This window comes from Arachis ipaensis, chromosome B9, assembly GCF_059453495.1.
Source record: "Arachis ipaensis isolate K30076 ecotype BB chromosome B9, ASM5945349v1, whole genome shotgun sequence".
Taxonomy (NCBI): domain Eukaryota; kingdom Viridiplantae; phylum Streptophyta; class Magnoliopsida; order Fabales; family Fabaceae; genus Arachis; species Arachis ipaensis.
Window position 1 is genome coordinate 111,271,295 of NC_142444.1, and position 19,091 is coordinate 111,290,385.

The 19,091-nt window shown below is 39.5% G+C and overlaps 1 non-coding gene across 1 annotated transcript; it reads left to right on the forward strand.

Annotated features, from left to right (window-relative positions):
• Positions 1-9,818: 9,818 nt before the first annotated feature.
• LOC148545911 (small nucleolar RNA R71) lies at positions 9,819-9,922 on the forward strand. The gene has a single exon (XR_015901560.1). It is a non-coding gene; the product is annotated as a small nucleolar RNA R71 (small nucleolar RNA).
• The last annotated feature ends 9,169 nt before the right edge of the window (positions 9,923-19,091 follow it).

Here is a 19,091-nt window from a genome sequence, read left to right on the forward strand (position 1 = left end):
ACTTTGTAGTGCTGGAAATAGAGGAGCACAAGAGTGCAACTCTGATTCTATGAAGACCTTTCCTAGCAACTGGACGAACTCTCATTGATGTCCAAAAAGGGGAAGTGACCCTGAGAGTCAATGAGGATGAGTTCAAGTTAAATGTTGTCAAAGCTATGCAGCATCCAGACACGTCAAATGACTGCCTGAGCATTGATATTATTGACTCCCTGGTGGAAGAGGTCAATATGACTGAAAGTCTTGAATCAGAGCTAGAGGACATCTTTAAAGATGTTCGGCCTGATCTGGAGGAATCAGAGGAAATAAAAGAACCTCTGAAAATCCCTCAGGAAGAGGAGAAACCTCCTAAACCCGAGCTCAAACCACTACCACCATCCCTAAAATATGCATTTCTGGGAGAGGGTGCCACTTTTCCAGTGATCATAAGCTCTGCTTTAAATCCACAGGAAGAGAAAGCACTAATTCAAGTGCTAAGGACACACAAGACAACTCTTGGGTGGTCCATAAGTGACCTTAAGGGCATTAGCCCAGCAAGATGCATGCACAAAATCCTATTGGAGGATGATACTAAGCCAGTGGTTCAACCACAGAGGTGGCTAAATCCAGCCATGAAGGAAGTGGTGCAGAAAGAGGTCACTAAGTTACTAGAGGCTGGGATCATTTATCCTATTTCTGATAGCCCCTAGGTGAGCCCTGTCCATGTTGTCTCTAAGAATGGAGGAATGACAGTGGTTCATAATGAAAAGAATGAACTGGTTCCTACAAGAATAGTTACAGGGTGGCGTATGTGTATTGACTATAGAAGGCTCAATACAGCCACCAGAAAGGATCATTTTCCTTTACCATTCATAGACCAGATGCTAGAGAGACTAGCAGGTCATGAATACTAATGCTTTTTGGATGGCTATTCAGGATACAACCAAATTGCAGTAGATCCTCAAGACCAAGAGAAAACAGCATTCACATGTCCCTCTGGCGTATTTGCTTACAGAAGGATGCCTTTTGGTCTATGCAATGCACCTGCAACCTTTCAGAGGTGCATGCTCTCTATCTTCTCTGATATGGTAGAGAAAATTTTGGAAGTCTTCATGGATGACTTTTCAGTATTTGGAGACTCATTTAGCTCTTGTCTTGACCATTTAGCACTTGTTCTGCAAAAATGCCAAGAGACCAATGATAAACCCATATTTCATGAGTTCTTTTGTGCTTAATTAGAGTGATTTATTCAACTCTTCACCTACTTATTCACATTAATTGCATGGTTTTACCTTCCCTTCCTTATTATGTCATATTGTGAAAAAACATGTTTCCTAAGCTTTAAAAATTAATTATTTTAATTACCTTTGTTTCCATTCGATGCCGTGATTAGTGTGTTGAGTAGTTTCAGATTTTCTAAGGCAGAATGACTTAAAGGATGGAAAATGAAACATACAAAAAAGGAAGGAGAAAGCAAAACGGAGCTTTGAAGGAAACTGGTATTCACGCGATCACATGGATGACGCGATCGCGTGTCAAGCACGAATCAGCAGCGACGCGGCCGCATGATTGACGCGACCGCGCGCCTTAAGCAGAACGCACATGACGCGGTCGCATGACTAACGCGACCGCGTGGAAAGGAAAAGCTCCAAATGACGCGGCTGCGTGACCCACGCGGACGCGTGACAGAGGCCACGCACCAGAAATTACAGAATACGCCCCCAGCGAATTCTGAAGCCCTTTTTGGCCCAGATCCAAGTACAGACAGCATAGACCAGAGGTTATAAAGTATGGGAATGCATCCATTCAGGGAGAGCTCGCATAATTTTAGTTTTCAATGATTTAGATTTAGTTGAGAGGGAGATCTTCTCTCTCTCTCTTTTAGGATTTAGGATTTCTTCTTGTTTTAAGAGTAACTCTGGATCCCAGGTTTAATGTTCTTTTATTTTAGTTTTATTTATTCCAACATTTGAATTGATTATTATAATTTGATTTATGAATTATTCCATGTCACAGATTGTTCTTTGAATTAATGATATTTGAGGTATTTTCAGTTTATGATTGTTCTCTTTGATTTAAGTTATCATTGCTTCCCATCTAAGGACGTCTTTATTATTTCAGCAATTTTACTTTTTTTCCCCTTTTGGTTCTGGTTAAAGATTCAGTAACTCAACAGTTATTAAACTCAACATAATTGATAATCGTTATCTTGCTAATTGAGCTGAACTTAAATAATTCCAACCTTTTCTTAGGAAATAAATAGGATTCAAAGGTCAATTTAATTAGTCCCTTGACTTTCCTTTGCCCTGGTAAAGGTTGACCAAGTGGAGTTTAGATTCAACTTTCATTATAGTTGAGAGAGATAACTAAGTTGGACCTCTAATTTCCCTTATCTTGCCAAAAGTTGTTTTACAGTTATTATTTATTTTTAATTGCCATTTAATTCACTCATCATTTAAATTACTTGCTTCTCACCTTCTAAACCCCGATTACAACCTTTATAACCAATAATAAGAACATACTTCCTCGCAGTTCCTTGAGAAGACGACCCGAGGTTTGAATACTCGGTTAATAATTTTTAAGGGGTTTGTTACTTGTAACACCCAAAACGTTTGTACGAAGGGATTTTTGTCGGTTTAGAGACTATATCTACAACGCGACTATTTTTACGACATTCTTTACTGCCAAAAATCCTAACGTCAACCAACCTAGTTTTAAACTGGGAAAAATGTCACTTTATGGTGACTGAGGAAATTGTCCTTGGGCATAAAATTTCAAACAAGGAAATAGAAGTGGATCAAGCTAAAGTGGAGGTAATTGAAAAATTACCACCACCTGCCAATGTTAAGGCAATCAGAAGCTTTCTGGGGCATGCAGGATTCTATAGGAGGTTTATAAAGGATTTTTCAAAAATTGCAAAACCTCTGAGCAATCTACTAGCTGCTGACACGCCATTCGTGTTTGACACAAAGTGTCTGCAAGCGTTTGAAACCCTGAAAGCTAAGCTGGTCACAGCACCAGTCATCTCTGCACCAGACTGGACATTACCATTCGAACTAATGTGTGATGCCAGTGACCATGCCATTGGTGCAGTGTTGGGACAGATGCATAACAAGCTTCTGTACGTCATTTACTATGCTAGCCGTATTTTAAATGATGCACAGAAGAATTACACAACCACAGAAAAAGAGTTACTTGTAGTGGTTTATGCCATTGACAAGTTTAGATCCTATTTAGTAGGTTCAAAAGTGATTGCGTATACTGACCATGCTGCTCTTAAATACCTACTCACAAAGCAGGATTCAAAACCCAGGCTCATAAGATGGGTGTTGCTTCTGCAAGAGTTTGATATAGAAATAAGAGACAGAAAAGGGACAGAGAACTAGGTAGCTGATCACCTGTCCCGGATAGAACCAGTAGCAGGGGCGTCCCTCCCTCCTACTGAGATCTCTGAAACCTTTCCGGATGAGCAACTCTTCGCCATTCAGGAAGCACCATGGTTTGCAGATAGGAAAGGGAAGAAGCATGAAAGGCTTCTCTCAATACAGAGTCAAATAAAACCCCCACAACCAAACTCTAAGTTTGGTGTTAAGAGGCCATCATCATGCTCTGAGTATCTGTGAGGCTCCATGAGAGCCCACTGTCAAGCTACTGACATTAAAGAAGCGCTTGTTGAGAGGCAACCCAATTTTACTTATCTATGTTAAATTTTTATTTTCCATTGTTATTTTATGATTTCTGTAGGTTGATAATCATGTGAAGTCACAAAAACAATTGAAAAACACAAAAACAAACTGAAAAATAGAATGAAAAATAGCACACCCTGGAGGAGAAGCCTACTGGCGTTTAAACGCCAGTAAGGGCAGCAGAATGGGCGTTAAACGCCCAGTCTGGCACCATTCTGGGCGTTTAACGCTAGAAATGGGCACCAGACTGGCGTTTAATGCCAGAAAAGGGCAAGAAGCTGGCGTTAAACGCCAGAAATGGGCAGCAACCTGGCGTTTAACGCCAGGATTGGCAGCAAAGGGCGTTTTGCAAGCCTAATTGGTGCAGGGATGAGAAATCCTTGACACCTCAGGATCTGTGGACCCCACAGGATTCCCACCAACCTCAACTCACTCTCTCTCTTTTTCACACCTTTTCATAATACTCTTCTCCATAAAACCTTCACTAATCCACATCCATCCATCACAAACCCACCCATACATGATCGAACCTTACCCTGTCTCCACTCCTATATAAACCTATCTTCGCCCCTTCATTTTCACACATCTTTTGCTCGAGGACGAGCAAATCTTCTAAGTTTGGTGTGGTAAAAGCATTGCTTTTCATTTTTCCATAACCATTTATGGCACCTAAGGCCGGAGAAACCTCTAGGAAGAGGAAAGAGAAGGCAGTGGCTTCCAACTCCGAGTCATGAGAGATGGAGAGATTCATCTCAAAAGCCCATCACTAGAAAGAGGATGGAGCAAACAAGAGAGCCCACTCATGAACCTCAACAAAAGCAACCCATTATCCTCCATGAAATTAGAGAAGACTAAAGAGTTATGAGAGAGGAGCAACAAAGGCAAGGAAGAGATATTGAGGAGTTCAAGCACTCCATAAGATCTTCAAGAGGAAGAACAAGCCGCCATCACTAAGGTGGACCCGTTCTTTAATGTCCTTGTTCTTTATTTTTCTATTTTTTTTCGAATTTCTATGCTTTATGTTTTATATATGTTTGTGTCTTTATTACATGATCATTAGTGTCTTAGTGTCTATGCCTTGAAGCTATGAATATGAATCCATCACCTTTCTTAAATGAAAAATGTTTTCTGAAAAAGAAAAAGAAGTACATGAATTTCAAATTTTAAAACAGATTAATTATTTTGATGTGGTGGCAATACTTTTTGTCTTTCTGAATGAATGCTTGAACAGTGCATATTTTTGAATTTGTTGTCCATGAATGTTAAAATTGTTGGCTCTTGAAAGAATGATGGAAAAGGAGAAATGTTATTGATGATCTGAAAAATCATAAAAATGATTCTTGAAGAAAGAAAAAACAACAGTGAATAGAAAAAAAATGCGAAAAAAAGAGAGAAAAGAAAAAAAAAAAGAAAAAGCAAGCAGAAAAAGCCAATAGCCCTTTAAACCAAAAGGCAAGGGTAAAATAAAAAGGATCCAAGGCTTTGAGCATCAGTGGATAGGAGGGCCCACAGGAATAAAATCTTGGCCTAAGCGGCTAAACCAAGCTGTCCCTAACCATGTGCTTGTGGCGTGAAGGTGTCAAGTGAAAACTTGAGACTGAGCGGTTAAAGTGGTGGTCCAAAGCAAAAAAAGAGTGTGCTTAAGAGCTCTGGACACCTCTAATTGGGGACTCTAGCAAAGCTGAGTCACAATCTGAAAAGGTTCACCTAGTTTTGTGTCTGTGGCATTTATGTATCCGGTGGTAATACTGAAAAACAAAGTGCTTAGGGTCACGGCCAAGACTCATAAAGTAGCTGTGTTCAAGAATTAAGAAACTGAACTAGGAGAATCAATAACTATTTGAATTATGAGTTCCTATAGATGCCAATCATTCTGAACTTCAAAGGAAAAAGTTAGATGCCAAAACTGTTCAGAAGCAAAAAGATAATAGCCCCGCTCATCTAATTAAGACTGGTCTTCATAGATGTTTTTGGAATTCATTGTATATTCTCTTCTTTTTATCCTACTTTGTTTTTAGTTGCTTGGGGACAAGCAACAATTTAAGTTTGTTGTTGTGATGAGCGGATAATTTATACGCTTTTTGGCATTATTTTTAGTATGTTTTTAGCATATTTTAGTTAGTTTTTATTATGTTTTTATTAGTTTTTAAATAAAAATCAAATTTCTGGACTTTACTATGAGTTTGTGTATTTTTCTGTGATTTCAGGTATGTTCTGGCTGAAATTGAGGGACCTGAGCAAAAATCTGATTCAGAGGCTGAAAAAGGACTGCAGATGCTGTTGGATTCTGATCTCCCTGCACTCGAAGTGGATTTTCTGGAGCTATAGAAGCCCAATTGGCGCGCTCTTAATTGCGTTGGAAATTAGACATCCTGGGCTTTCCATCAATATATAATAGTCCATACTTTTCTCAAGATTTGATGGCCCAAACTGGCATTCAAAGTCAGCATAGAAATTCTGGCGTCAAAACGCCAGAACTGGCATAAAAGCTGGAGTTAAATGCCCAAACTGGCACAAAAGCTGGCGTTTAACTCCAAGAAAAGTCTCTACACGTGAAAGCATCAATGCTCAGCCCAAGCACACACCAAGTAGGCCCCGGAAGTGGATTTCTACACTAACTATTCTAGCTTACTCATTTTTTGTAACCCTAGGTCACTAGTTTACTATAAAAACTACTTTTAGTGATTCATCTTGTACCTCATGACATTCTACATGTTTCATATTGTATCTTATACGGCATGAGTCTCTAAACCCCATTGTTGGGGGTAAGGAGCTCTGCTATTCTTCATGAATTAATGCAATTACTACTGTTTTCCATTCTATCACGCTTGCTTCTATTCTAAGATATCCATTCGCACTTCAACCTGATGAATGTGATGATCCGTGACAATCATCATCATTCTCGCCTATGAACGCGTGCCTGACAACCACCTCCGTTCTACATGCAATCAAGCTTGAATGTGTATCTCTTGGGTTTCTAATCTAAGATTGGAACCTTCGTGGTATAGGCTAGAATTACTGGCGGCCATTCCTGAGATCCGGAAAGTCTAAACCTTGTCTGTGGTATTCCAAGTAGGATCTGGGAAGGGATGACCGTGACGAGCTTCAAACTCGCGAGTGTTGAGCATGTGACAGACGCAAAAGGATCAATGGATCCTATTCCAACATGATCAAGAACCAACAGCTGATTAGCCGTGCGGTGACAGCGCCTTTGGAACATTTTCACTGAGAGGACGGGAAGTAGCCATTGACAACGGTGATGCCCAACATAAAGCTCGCCATGAAAGGAGCCTTGCGTGCATGAAGAAGAAGACAGTAGGAAAGCAGAGATTCAGAAGACAAAGCATCTCCAAAACCTCAACCTGTTCTTCATTACTGCATAACAAGTATTTATTCATGTTCTTTTACTTTTTACAATTAAATATGAGAATTATTGATATCCTGACTAAGAGTTACAAGATAACCATAGCTTGCTTCAAGCCGACAATCTCCGTGGGATCGACCCTTACTCACGTAAGGTATTACTTGGACGACCCAGTGTAGTTGCTGATTAGTTGTGCGGAGTTGCAAAAGTGTGATTGTAATTTCGTGCACCAAAAGGTTTGCTCATCCTCGAGCAAAAGAAAAATGAGAGGAGTAGAAGACGAAGAAATGGAGGAGATGGAGTAGTGGTTTGGGTTCAGCCAAGGGAGTAGTAGTGTGTATGTTGTGTTAAGATGAAGGTGGTAAGGAGGGGTGTTTATAGGGTAAGGGAGAGAGGGAAGTCGGCCATGTGTGGGTGGGTTTAGGAGGGAAATGGTTTGAATTTGAATGATGAGGTAGGTGGGGTTTAATGATGGATGGATGTGAGTGGTGAAGAGGTTGTGGGGAAGAGGGTAGGATTTGATAGGTGAGGGCTGTTTGGGGAAGAGTTATTCATGGGATTGGTCAATGGTGTTTGGGGAAGAGTGTTATGGAAAGGTGTGAAGAGGAGAGAAGAAGAAGTGGGGTAGGTGAGGATCCTGTGGGGTCCACAAATCCTGAGGTGTCAAGGAATTTGAGTCCCTGCATCATTCTGGCATTTAAACGCCCATTCTGTGCTAATTTTGGCATTTAACGCCAGCTCTGCTACCTTTTCTGGTGTTAAACGCCAGCTCTGCTACCTTTCCTGGCGTTAAACGCCACTCTGCTGCCCATTTCTGGCGTTGAACACTAGCCAGATGCCAGACAGCCCTTTCTGGCGTTTAACGCCCAGAGTGCTGCCCATTCTGGCGTTTAATGCCCAGAATACTGCCAGGCTGGGCGTTAAACGCCCATTCTGCTATCCTTACTGGCGTTTAAACGCCAATAAGTCTGTCCTCCCGGGTGTGCTATTTTAATGCTGTTTTTCATTCTATTTTTGATTTTTTTGTTATTTTTGTGACTTCACATGATCATCAACCTAAGGAAAAAATAAAATAACAATGGAAAATAAAATAAATATAATTAAATAACATTGGGTTGCCTCCCAATAAGCACTTCTTTAATGTCAATAACTTGACAGTGAGCTCTTAGAGAGCTTCACAGAGACTCAGAGCTTGATGATGGCCTTCCAACACCAAACTTAGAAGTTGAGTGTGGGGGCTCTGTTTGACTCTGTATTGAGAGAAGCTTTTCATGCTTCCTCTCCATGGTTACCGAAGAAGATCCTTGAGCCTTAAACACAAGGTAGTCCTCATTCAATTGAAGGACTAGCTCTCCTCTGTCCACATCAATCACAGCTCTTGCTGTGGCTAGGAAGGGTTTTCCAAGGATGATGGATTCATCATCATCCTTCCCAGTGTTTAGGATTATGAAATCAGCAGGGATGTACAGGCCTTCAACCTTCACCAAGATATCCTCTACAAGTCTGTAAGCCTGTTTCCTTGAATTGTCTGCCATCTCTAGTGAGATTCTTGCAGCTTGCACCTCAAAGATCCCTAGTTTCTCCATTACAGAGAGGGGCATGAGGTTTATCCCTGACCCCAAGTCACACAGAGCCTTCTCAAGGTCATGGTGCCTATGGTACAAGGTATTAAGAACTTTCCAGGATCCTGTTTCTTCTGAGGTAATTTCAGTTGAACCAGATCATTTAGTTTATTGATGAGCAGTAGGGGTTCATCCTCCCAAATCTCATAACCAAATAACTTGGCATTCAGCTTCATGATTGCTCCCAGATATTGAGCAACTTGCTCTTCAGCAATATCTTCATCCTCTTCAGAGCTCATGAATGGCAACAGTAAGTTCAGTAGAATCTCTATGGTCTCTATATGAGCCTCAAATTCCTTGGGTTTCTCATTAGGGAACTCCTTGGAGGCCAGTGGACGTCCATTGAGGTCTTCCTCACTGGAAATCACTGCCTTTCCCTCCTCTACAGGTTCGGCCATGTTGGACGTGTAGATGGCCTTGCACTCTCTTTTTGGATTCTCTTCTGTATTGCTTGGGAGAGTACTAGGAGGGAATTCAGTAACTCTTTTACTCAGCTGACCCACTTGTGCCTCCAAATTTCTAATGGAGGACCTTGCTTCAGTCATAAAACTGAGAGTGGTCTTAGATAGATCAGAGACTACAGTTGCTAAGTCAGAGTGGCTCTGCTTAGAATTTTCTGTCTGTTGCTGAGAAGATGATGGAAAAGGTTTGCTATTGCCAAACCTATTTCTCCCACAATTATTGTTACTGAAGCCTTGATTAGGCTTCTGTTGATCCTTCAATGAGAAATTTGGATGATTCCTCCATGAAGGATTATAGGTGTTTCCATAGGATTCTCCTATGTAATTCACCTTTTCCATTGCAAGATTCTCAGGGTCATAGGCTTATTCTTCAGAGGAAGCTTCCTTAGTACTGCATGTTGCAGCTTGCATTCTAGACAGACTCTGAGAAATCATATTGACTTGCTGAGTCAATATTTTTTTCTGAGCCAATATTGCATTTAGAGTATCAATCTTAAGAACTCCTTTCTTCTGAGTTGTCCCATTATTAACAGGATTCCTTTCAGAAGTGTACATGAACTGGTTATTTGCAAACATTTCAATGAGTTCCTGGGCTTCTGCAGGCGTCTTCTTCAGATGAAGAGATCCTCCAGCAGAGTGATCCAATGATATCTTGGACAATTCAGACAGACCATCATAGAATATACATATGATGCTCCATTCTGAAAACATGTCAGAAGGACACCTTCTGATCAATTGCTTGTATCTTTCCCAAGCTTCATAGAGGGATTCACCTTCCTTCTGTCTGAAGGTTTGGACTTCCACTCTAAGCTTGCTCAACTTTTGAGGTGGAAAGAATTTGGCCAAGAAGGCATTGACCAACTTTTTCCAAGAGTTCAGGCTTTCTTTAGGTTGTGAGTCTAACCATGTCCTATCTCTATCTCTTACAGCAAAGGGAAAAAGCATAAGTCTGTAGACCTCAGGATTAACCCCATTGGTCTTAACAGTGTCACAGATTTGCAAGAATTCAGCTAAGAACTGATGAAGATCTTCCAATGGAAGTCCATGAAACTTGCAATTCTGCTGCATCAGAGAAACTAATTGAGGCTTAAGCTCAAAGTTGTTTGCTCCAATTGCAGGAATTGAGATGCTCCTTCCACAGAAGTCAGAAAAGAGTGCAATAAAGTCACCAAGCATCTTCCTTGTAGTTATAAGGAATAAAATAAAATAATTGCTCAATTCCTTTTATTAAAATTAAATAATTGCTCAATTGGAGACTATAAAGCATCTTCCTTTTATTTTATTCCTTTTAATAAATCTCAGTCAGGCGGATTCAATTGGTTATGAGGTTTTGATAATTAAGATATAAATAAAATAGAAAATAAAATAGAGATACTTATGTAATTCATTGGTGGGAATTTCAGATAAGCGTCTAAAGATGCTTTGTTGCTTCTGAACTTCTGCTTTCCTATTGCCTTCTTCCAACCATGCGTTACCTCCTTCCATGGCAAGCTGTATGATCCTCTCGGATGAAAACAAATCCATATGCGCTGTCACCGCATGGCTAATCATCTGTCAGTTCCCGCTAGCGTCGGAATAGGACCATTTTCCCTTTGCACACTGTCACTGCGCCCAACATTCGCAAGTTTGAAGCTCGTCACAGTCATCCCTTTCCAGATCCTACTCGGAATACCACAGACAAGGTTTAGACTTTTTGGATCTCAGGAATGCTACCAATGGTTCTAGTCTATACCACGAAGACTCTAATCTCACAGAATGGAATGCTCTGTTGTCAGGAGAGGCAATCATGCATCGTGAACCAGGAGGCCAAGACTCAAGCTATTGCAGATAGAACGGAAGTGGTTGTCAGGCACGCGTTCATAAGTGAGAATGATGATGAGTGTCATGGGTCATCACATTCATCAGGTTGAAGTGCGAGTGAATACCTTAGAATAAGAATAAGCTTGAATTGAATAGAAGAACAATAGTACTTTGCATTAATTCATGAGGAACAGCAGAGCTCCACACCTTAATCTATGGGGTGTAAAAACTCCACCGTCGAAAATACATAAGTGAACAAGGTCTAGGCATGGCCGTGAGGCCAGCCTCCAAACGTGAACATACAAGTTCCAAAGATAGATGATAAATAAATCTCTAAAAGTAGTTTTTATACTAGACTAGTAGCCTAGGGTTACAGAAAATGAGTAACTAAGTGCAGATAGTGCAGAAATCCACTTCGGGGGCCCACTTAGTGTGTGCTTGGGTTGAGCATTGAAGATTTTTCGTGCTTAGGCTTTTCCTAGAGTTAAACACCAGCTTTGCCAGTTTGGGCGTTTAACTCCAATTCTGGTTCCAGTTTGTGCCTCTTACGCCAAGATGTTTTAAGCTGTCTTTGAACGCCAGTTTGGGCCATCAAATCTCGAGAAAAGAATGGACTATTATATATTTCTGGAAAGCCCAGGATGTCTACTTTCCAACTCAATTAAGAGCGTGCCAATCAGGTTTCTGTAGCTCTAGAAAATCCACTTCGAGTGCAAGGAGGTCAGAATCCAACAGCATCTACAGTCCTTTTTCAGCCTCTGAATCAGATTTTTGCTCAGGTCCCTCAATTTCAGCCAGAGAATACCTGAAATCACAAAAAAATACACAAACTCATAGTAAAGTCCATAAATGTGATTTTTGAATAAAAACTAATAAAAATATAATAAAAAGTAGCTAAAACATACTAAAAATTATGTAAAAACAATGCCAAAAAGGGTATAAAGTATCCGCTCATCAAGCATCAAAATGCCTTTTATAAGTGTCCATCCCGTTGTTCTCTCATTGCCAAATTATAATTCATCCCGATGAAAAGCTTGCAAATACCCATTGATGGACGAGCTATACAGCTGCCAACCTCCACAAGAATAATTGGCGCGCACCGGGGAGCTTATAAACAAAAGCCCTTTTTTTTCCTTTAGGTCCCAAAATTTTCAGATCTGCCTATAGCTGAACAACCTCTTCCCACACCTTCCGAGCTCCTTCAGATAGTAATAAAGTTACAACAGGATAATCAGCGCATGATAGAAGAAAACTAAAGAATGACAAATCAGATAGCTGAGCTAACCAATACTCGGATTGCTCATAACGATGATCACAATGAACGATAAGATGACGAGGAAGAAAACTCTGATCCAACGCATGTCTCTGAAACTCAACAATCAGAAGGAGATTAACAAAACAATGAAGGTGATGAATCGGACAACGCAGTTAGACCATTCACGGCAGATGTCATAACTTTCAAATTGCCTAGGAATTTTGCATTATCAATAACGTTGACTCCCTATGATAGCATGGGTAATCCGAAAAAACACATAAAAAAATTTTGCTCAATGATGATCATAAACGGTGCCTCTGTTATGATCTTATGTCATTGTTTTCTTACTTTTTTAGACGGTCTTACATTTGATTGGTTTTCTTCTTTGCCTGCAAATTCAATTTCCCATTTTCAAGAGCTCGCCAAGCTATTTGAAGATCAATTTGCTGCATCTTCCATATATTTACATGACTTCAATTATGTGAACACTATCAAGAAAGGATTGTAAACCTCAGTTAATTAGTAAATAATTAACTAATAAATCAATTATGAGCTAAGGGAATTTGGAAATTAAATTTTATACTTTGAATAGGTAAAAATGTAAACTCCGGTTAATAAATAAATAATTAACTAATAAATTAATTATGACCCAAGGAAACTAGGAAATTAATTTTATACTTTGAAGAGGTAAAAATATTTAGGATATGAATTAAAACGCTAATATTAAAGATTTTGGTCCAAAATTAGGCCAACAAACTAAATCGATTGAACCAGACCCATATTGAGCCCAAAGCCCAACCCATATAACCCTCATTCCTTGTGGTTTCAGCCACTCCCCTCTTTTCATAAGTGTTCCAACGTGAAAAAGAGAAGAGAGAATCTAGGTTGGAAAATACTATTCATTTCCAATTTCAATCGATCATAACTTTCGATCCATCATTCCGATTGACGAGCCATTTGTGACCACGCATTTGTCTCAGAATTCTCTTTAATTTTATATGAAAAAAGTGGTAAGGATCTCTAAATTTTTTGTCCAGTTATCCATTCTTTTCATTTTCATGTTTTTGGAGTGAATATTGAGAGGTTTTCATGATTTTGGTGGTTTAGGTACAATCTAGCATTGGGTGATTATTGAATTTTATCCCAATCATCAGTGGATAAGGTAAGTGATGCCAGGGCATCTTGGATAGTTTTACAAACCATTTTTAGTATGTTTTAGATTAGTTTCATGTATTTTCTTAGTCAACAAGCAAGCATTTGGATGAGTTATGAATGCATGTCTGGATTCAATCAACATTGTGAATTATGCACATTTTCATGAGATTGATGCAAATAACTACTTGATATAATGAATGATGCATTATCTTGTTATTATGGCAAAGTTTTGATGCAATTGTTTGATTGATGATACGCAAAAAGAAGCAGAGAAAAGCAGGAGAGGAGTGGCGTTAGTGGCCAAGTTAACGCCACTAACGCCAGTATCAACGCCAACTTCTAAGGGAGGAGTGGCATTAGTGGCCAAGTTAACACCACTAACGCCAGTATCAACGCTAGCATTCAGGGAGAAGTGGCGTTAGTAGTCATGTTAATGCCACTAACGCCAGTGTCAACGCCAGCTTCAAGATGGATTGGTGGCGTTAGTGGCCACGTTAAATGCCACTAACGCTAGTATTAACATAGGGGAAGCAAGGAAGAGTGGCGTTAGTGGTGGAGTTAGCCACTCACTAACGCCAGCGATGACATCACTCCAAGGAAGGATTGGCGTTAGTGGCAAAGTTAGTGCCACTAACGCCAATGCTAACGTGACACAAGGCAAGATTGGTGAAGTTAGTAGTGGCGTTGGTGATGCTAACGCTAGCGACAGGGGCTACAAGGGAAGATTGGTGGCGTTAGTGGCCACGTTAATGCCACTAAAGCTAGGAGCAACGCTGGCCAAGAGCAAGGTGTGGCATTAGTGGCTGATGCATGGAAACTTGTCTCTCAACAAATTTCCCTTCGGCAAGTATACCAAATTGTCGTCAAGTAAAAACTCACAATAGAGTGAGGTCGAATCCCACAAGGATTGATTGGTCAAGCAACTTTAATTAGAGGAATGTTCTAGTTGAGTTAAGCAGAAATTGAATTGAAGAATTGCAGAAAATTAAATGGTAGGAAAGTAAATAACGGAAAATATAAATGCTGGAATTAAATGGCAGAATGTAAATGGCATAAAGTAAATTACAGAATCTTAAATGGGGATTTGGGAAGATGAGAAGAAAAGTAAATGGCAGAAAATAAAGAGAATGGGTAAGATTAGAAATGGGGGATTCATTGGGCTTAGGAGATGTTGCATTCTCCGGATCAAGTTCATTCTCATCTCTTCCTCAATCAATGCATTCATTGATCTCCTTGGCAATCTTAAGTGATTGGATTCTAATTCCTTGGCAACCCAATCTCTTTAAGCTTGAACAATTGCCCAATTCCTTGATTTAATTGCTCATGGGAAGAGATGAAGTATGGTCACTGATTATACCACATGCATTCCCAAACCAAAGTATTGGTAGGATTATATGTCACTATATCCATCCAAACCCCAATTTGGTCCAGCATGAGAAAGTAATTCTAGCATGATCTCCTAATTCCTCTTCCAAGGTTCCGAGGAGATCCAATTATGGAGAGCTTCTCTTCCAAGATAGCTAACCAATTGGATAAAGATTGAAAGCTTTCTAGTAAAATCAAGAGAAAAGAAAGAAGAAGAATAATGAAAACTACAATTGATCCATCAAATTACAACAGAGCTCCCTAACCCAATGAAAAGGGGTTTAGTTATTCATAGCTCTGGAAATGGAAAGCAAAAATGAAAAGTACATTCTAAAAATTAAACTAGAAGTTGCAGAGAAAGTAAAATATACAGAGTATAGTTCTCAAGTCCCAGATCTCTTTTTCAATTCAAAACTAACCCTATATACTACTCTTCAGATCTTCTAGTTAGCTCTTTAAATCTTGGATATGGGCCTTTTATCTTCAGTTGAAGCAGTTACAGTCTCTAGTGGGCTCATCTTTGCTTGCAAAGAAAGTGTGAGTTAGGCATGATGGGAAGTTAGTTAGGACGTTAGTGGCGTTAACGTTAAGTGTAAATTTGGGTTCGAGAGCGTTAGTGATGATAACTTTGTCACTAATGTTCCAAACTAAATGATCCATGCTAACTTCAACGTTAGTGGTACTAACGTGATCACTAACGTGGCCTTTTAGCCCTTCACAAACGTTATTGGCACTCACCTTTACCAATAACGTTGCTTCTTATCCATTTCTTCCACGTTAATGGTCCACGTTAGTGTAACTAATGTGGCCCTTAACGTGGGCATGCCCAAGCTTCGAGAACGTTAGTGACAACCACCTTTTTCACTAACGTTTCAAAGTGCCCCTCTTTCCCACGTTTGTTCTCCACGTTAGTGTAACTAATGTGGCCACTAACGTGGGTATGCTTGCCATCTCCAACGTTAGTGACAAAGGTGAGTGTCACTAACGTTGGCCTATCATTCATTGCTCCACGTTACCCTTCACGTTACTGGTCTTAACGTGACCACTAACGTAGGTAATCTAACCTTGGCCTAGCGTTAGTGACAAAGGTGAGTATCACTAATGCTTGCGATCCCTCTTTACTCCACGTTAGAGTCCACGTTAATTGGATTAACGTGGCTATTAAAGTGGCTTAGTGTGGCGTTAGTGGTGATCACTTTTACCACTAACGTTGGAGCTTCCCTTTCTTCCACGTTGGTTCCAACGTTAGTGTAACTAACGTGGGCTATGATGGCATTCGAGGGCGTTATTGGTGGTAACTTTTTCCACTATCGTTGAAAGCTTGCTCCTTTTCCACGTTAGTGGTCACATTAGTGAGACTAACGTGGCTCCTAATGTGGCTCTTCTTTGCTTCCTTTGTCCTGAAATCAAACAAACAAGGTGAATCAAAGCTTTGTTTCAAGTCATGAAATCATGCATCATCCATATTATCATTCAATTCATGCATAATTCTCATGAAATCATGTAAAGTTCACAATATTTTCTTGAATCAAGATGTAAGTGTATATTTACCCAAAACTTGCTTATTTACTAAGAAATTGCATGAAACTATCCTAAAAGAGTAAAGAAAAAGGTAAGTGAAACTGGAAAAATGCCCTGGCATCAGTGGCCACGTTAGTGCCACTCACGCCAGCGATAACGCTGGAGCAAAGAAGAATTGTGGCGTTAGTGGCCACGTTAACACCACTAATGCCAGCATTAACGCCAGCGACCATGCAACGTTAGCTACACCAACGTCCACACTAATGCCAATACTACCTCAACTAACACCTTCCAGAAAGTTGAGAAAAGCCCAAAAAGTTTACTAACTGCTTCAACCAAGGCCAAGGGCCCACGTCCAAGTACTTGAAGACTCATTTGAAGATCACACAAGTAGTATATATAGGAAGAGTTTTGAACTAGGAAGAGAACGGACCCTGAGAGAAGAGGATCCTAATTGGGAAACTCTGAATCATCTTCTTTCTTCTTTGTACTTAGTTACTTTTCATGTACTTTCTTTTTCTTTCTAAGTTTTTCAGAGCAATGATGAACTAACGCCCACATCATTAGGGGGAGAAGCTCTATTGTAATTCAAATGAATTAAGGAAATTCTTCTTCTTCTCAATCCACTTGTTGTATCTAAGGGATAACTTCTGTGCTTAATAGATCTATTCACTACCGGAAGGGGGTTTAGATCCATTTGAATTTCTATGTGAGCCTCGGAAGGGAAATTATAGAAATTAGTTTGAAGCTCTTTCTCTCACAACTCTTTGGATTAATAAATTCCTGATTTGAATTTAGATCCTGAGAACTTGTGTGGCTTATGGATAAGAGAATTGAACTTAACCTCTTCTCATGAACAACTAGATCAAGGAATTGGCAGTTAGTTGTGTTAAGAGAAATTGGGTTACCAAGGAATTGGAACTCAATTAATTACAATCTGCCATAGATCTACTTCATATGATTGAGAATGAAGTTGAGACCCATTGATTCACGAAGGATTATAATATCTCCAATCCCTAATGAATCTCACCCATTGTTGCTCTTCCTTTCAATTGCTTTAAGTTTCTTGTTATCTTTGATTCCTAGCACCCGAAGCCCATTTACATTTCATGTAATTTACTTTTCATCGCCATTTACATTCTTGCCATTTGAGTTTCAGCTCTTTTAATTCCTTGTCATTCAATTTTTTGCTCTTCATCATTCAGTAATTTACTTTCAGCTCTTTATCTTTCAGTCATTTACTTTTTATGTCATTTACATTCTGTAAATTTCACAACAATCATCAAATATTTTCTCAACTAGATCAATTACTTAACTAAAGTTTCTTAATCCATTAATCCTTGTGGGATCGACCTCACTCAACAATGAGTTATTACTTGGCGATTCGGTACACTTGCCGAAGGAATTTATGTTGGTGCAAATTTCCAGTCATCAAGTTTTTGGCGCCGTTACCGGGGATTAATTCAGATTAACAATGATTAAGTGGGTGACAGTCTAGATTGAGTATTTTTCTTTGTTTTTGTTTAAGCATACTAACTGTTTGACACATTGTGTCAGCTAATTCTAACACACACTCTAGCAATAGAGTATTCACTTGTCATTTGGTTTGTTTTTGTGTTATGTATGCCAGGAGGTAGAAAGGCAACATCAACTACCTTTGATTCTGAGCTAGAGAGAACTTTGTTTAGACTGAGAAGAGAAGCTAGGGGAAAGAGAGTTATTGGTGAAGAGGACTCAGAAGAGGACTTGCATCAAGTCAGGGAAGATGAGATACATGAGGAAGGAGTGGCTAACAACAATGCCCAACCTGCTAAGAGAGTGCTAGCCTCCTATACTATTCCAGATCCTAGGAACTGTGGGAGTAGTATACTTGACGAGGCAGAAATTGGCAGATTAAGAAATTAATATGAGAGATACATTGCAAGTACAGTTCTTAACCAACAAAAGTCCGCTTATCAATTTAGAAGGGTTGTCACAAAATTAGAATTAAAATACTGGGAGTATGAATCCCAGGTCGTCTCCCAACGAGTTGCAGAAAGATGTGCTATTTTATTAATCAGAGGGTTTTCAAATTGGTTTTGAGTTTGATAAACAAGAAATTAAAACAGAGAATTTATGTAATTTAAATAAAGGTCTTGACCGGGAGTGGATTAATCGGGAGTTCTATCCTTGTTGGAGTTCTCCCTAGATCAATTAATAATTGAAGGTTGTTCTACTTAGTTATCCTTTACTAGGTAGAGGAAAGTCAAGTAAGTTGGAAGTCTACTTCTATTCACAAGTTCTAATCCTCTTCCTTGGGAAGGATTAGTGTCAGTGACTTGAGAGCCATCCAACAATAAACCCAATTACAATTTTTCTCTTGAGCATTCCAACTCAAGGTTCTCCTTTCAATCAACTCCCAATCAAGTTGGAGAACTACTCGCTCATCATGAATGTAAACTTCACAAAATAAGAAAGGAAAATAAAGGAAGACATGATAAATAATAATCAAAAAGACCAATTAAAAATTAAAATAGTTCTTGTATTAATAAATTCTAAAAATAATCCAATGGTAACTCTGAAAAAATTAAGGATATGAAAGAGTAAGTAAAAAGTAGAGAAAACAAACTAGAGAGATGAAGTCTTGCGGAGGTAATAGCTCTTCTCTATATCCCAATCTAAAAAGCAATAAAAACGAGATCCTAAGAACTATGAATATATGGAGAGAAAACCTAGAGGAGGAGTAAGGTCAGATCTAAAACTAAAAATTTATGCCGAATGAATGTCCTTCTTGGTCTCTACATGTTCCCTGGCTCTAATCTGTGTTTCTGGGCCGAAAACTGGGTTGAGATGCGGCCTAGAATCCACGCCAGCAATTTCTACAAATTCTGCAGATCGCGCACGTCA